This window comes from Eurypyga helias, unplaced genomic scaffold, assembly GCF_000690775.1.
Source record: "Eurypyga helias isolate BGI_N326 unplaced genomic scaffold, ASM69077v1 scaffold24667, whole genome shotgun sequence".
Taxonomy (NCBI): Eukaryota; Metazoa; Chordata; class Aves; order Eurypygiformes; family Eurypygidae; genus Eurypyga; species Eurypyga helias.
Genome location: NW_010264075.1, coordinates 1 through 3,352, shown reverse-complemented (window position 1 = coordinate 3,352; position 3,352 = coordinate 1). Strand labels below are relative to the sequence as shown.

The 3,352-nt window shown below is 40.2% G+C and overlaps 1 pseudogene; it reads right to left on the bottom strand.

The window, feature by feature from the left end:
• Positions 1 to 212: 212 nt before the first annotated feature.
• LOC104513061 lies at positions 213 to 355 on the bottom strand (annotated as a pseudogene).
• Positions 356 to 3,352: the final 2,997 nt, after the last annotated feature.

The window sequence follows — 3,352 nt, the reverse complement described above, 5'->3', positions numbered from 1 at the left end:
AAACCCCCTTTTTTAAAAAAGGAATAAACATTACACCTCAGGCATTTGAGTTTAGAAATTAGAGCATGTATGACTAACAACAAAAGTTTAGTTCAGATTTACAAAACAGGACCATAAGCAGCATGTCCTGCATGCATTTCATAAAGTAAGGAAATTTCTTCCAACAGATCTGTGTTAAACAACCCAACAGAACACACACCACCTATACATACCGGATCAATAGTTTTAGGATTCAGCTTGTCACTGGGCTTTCGCTGTGGTTTAATGGCAGGTTCTGGAGAAGATGTCTTGCTTTTCTGTACTACACTCTTTGGTTTTATTTGGATGCCTGATGACATTCTTAGAACATTGCTTCCTAGAAGAGAAAAATATTTAAAAATACAAAATAATTTTCATTCCTATATAAGAGATTATCATGGGTTAAAATCCCCAGGTCCAAAGGCTTTGAGCAACCTGGTCTAGTGGAAGGTGTCCCTGCCCATGGCAGGGGAGTTGGAACTAGGTGGTCTTTAAGGTTCTTTCCAACCCAAACCATTCTGTGATTCCATGACATACCATATGAGGTCATGCTCAACAATAAACTTAGTGGAAAGTTGGCCAGGATGGTGCTGCTCAACAACTGGCTGGGCAACCATCGGTTGGTGGTGAGCAATTGTTTTCATTTGCATCGCTTGTCCTTCTTGGGTTTTATTTCTCTCTCTTTGTTATTTTCCTTTTGATTACAATATTATTATGATGTTTTATTTAAATTATTAAACTGTACTTACCTCAACCCATGGTTTTCTCACTTTTACCCATCCAATTCTCTTTCCCCCATCCTGCTGGGGTGATTAACTGCTGACTGGGGTCAAACCATGACATTATTTTTTAATTGGGCTACATCTCTCTAACACAAAAAAAATAGTCTACAGCCCATTTAACATACTAAGCCTGACACTACGATGAATAATATAAATAATTCTTAAGAAAAGTCAGGTTTTCAAATGATAATAAATTTATCAAGTGTGAAAATGCTAGTTTTGAATATTATTAATATTCAGTAATTTATTTTATGGTGTACTCTGGATGAAGAAAATAATTTAGTAAATAAGTAATAACATTCCCTTGGGGGGGGGGGGGGTGGGGGGGGAAGAAAAAAAGGACACTATATAGAAATAAAAACAATAGGAAGCCTGTTAAATAATACACATAAACAAACATTGCCACAAGGATGGGCAGGGTGCTTGCCATCCAGCCATTGCCTTTCACAAGCTGATGACACCTGTTTTTGTCAACAACCTGATTAAAATCCAAATCCTGAGATCAAGATAAACTAGAGAGCCAGAATTTTTTTATCATACTAATTCCACACCCTCAGCTCTATAAACCATCTGCCCTAATCTGTGCCAGAATCTTGTACATTCAGTCCTTGTTTAGTTTTGTTATTCTAATTCTTCTCTTAAAACAGAACTTCCAGGTACTTTTTTTCTATTTTCTTTCCCTTTTCTCTGTCATTTTACTAAATCTTCAGGATTATTTCTGCTTCGACTAAGAAGTGATAAGGTCCCAACACTTCTGTAGGTATGCAATGTCCTTAGGATTTGTAGTTAGAATTAAACGCCGCACCTGTTCTATTGAATGTTGAGAAACAGCACATAATAATGATTACAAAATCAGCTAAAATACAAAGCAAAACTAAAACTGAAAGCTTAAATCAATACTTCTTGACTGATGATTTAATCAGAACTAGTGCGTTAAATCAATGCAAGTTGTTTTCCCTTTCCTACCATTTTCAAAATGCGTCCTTTTTCCAATGACAGTGGTCTTTTTAAAAGAACTAACATACCTCAATTAGACAATTAAGCGTCTTCAGAACACACAAAAATTTCATTAGACTTATGGGAATTATTCTGTTTGCCAAATGCAAATCATTAAGACCAGAAATAATTTGAAGCCTTAAAAGACAAACTGTTACACAGAGAGAAAATTTACTGATTTTGTAAGTGCCAGGTTATTATCACAAAACTCTAATCACATTAGATTAGAAAACACATTTTTAACTATCAGAAAAACAAAAATGTTTTTATCCTTTTCCACCTGGCAGCTTTCCAGCCACCCTTCCCCAAGCCTATAGTGTTGCAGCGGGCTGTTGTGATCCAAGGGCCTGGCACTTGGCCTTGTTGAACCTCACACAGTTGGCCTCGGCCCATCAATGCAGCCTGTCCAGATCCCTCTGTAGACCCTTTCTACCCCCAGGCAGATCAACACTCCTGCCCAACTTGGTGACATCTTCAAAATTCCTGAGGATGCACTCAATCGTCTCGGTTTTTATCAGAAAAGTATTCAGAAGTAAGTCAGATGTATTCAAATTATTTTCTTTTCCAAGAAGTAATCAAGATACATGCCAAGGACTTCACTGAGGTTCTAACTAGGCACAAAATCTAGATGCATTTGAAAAGTCACTGTTTATGCCATCAGAGAAAGTAAACAATAAAAGGTGTGACAACAGGCAGGAAAAATGTTAGTTTTTTGGACCAAAATAAAGGTAGAAGTAAAGGACAGTGATAATGGTTTTGTGAAAATGCAGCTGAGATTGCCACCTCCTCCTGAGGCATGTTAAGTGGGAAAAGGCCTTTTCATAAGGAGGTTTCAGTCTTCAGAGCAAGAATAAAGTTGTTGTGTAGTCAAGGGCTGGGGGAGTCACACGTATTTGTAGAGAAACCAGAAGGCAGAAGTACAGTTGTGAACCAAACAAGTGACATACAAGGTTTGATACAGAAAGAAGTGAACCGTCCTACTGGCAGATGACAGTCATAGAATCATAGAATGGTTTGGGTTGGAAGGGACCTTAAAGACCATCAAGTTCCAACCCCCCTGCCATGGGCAGGGACACCTTCCACTAGACCAGGTTGCTCAAAGCCTCATCCAGCCTGGCCTTGAAGACAGTCTTCAAGCAAAGGACAGAAACCCTTAATAGAAAAAGAAAAAAACAGTTTTAAAAGACATCTCTCAAAGAAGGAAATGTGCGGCCTGGGTTTGGCTTCTAGAAGTCACTTAAGAAAGGCAGAATGAACGTAAGTAGGATTTTAAAGGCGAGATTGCTCCCTTACCGGGTGAGTGTCAACGCTCCGAAGTGCAGCTAGGGCAGAGGAAGAGAGACAAAGGCAGCATCAAGCATCGGAACCGCCAAAAGGCTCAAACCACCGCACCGACGCTCACGAACAGAGAGAAAAGAGGAGGAGGGACACGCACGCCCCTCCTTCTCCCCTCCCCACAGCTCCCAGTCTCGCGGGGAAGCTCAGATAAAAGCGTACGGAGGGGAACGCCGGGCCGGTCGGCTGCAGGGGGCGGCCCGGCCCAGCCAGACTCAGGG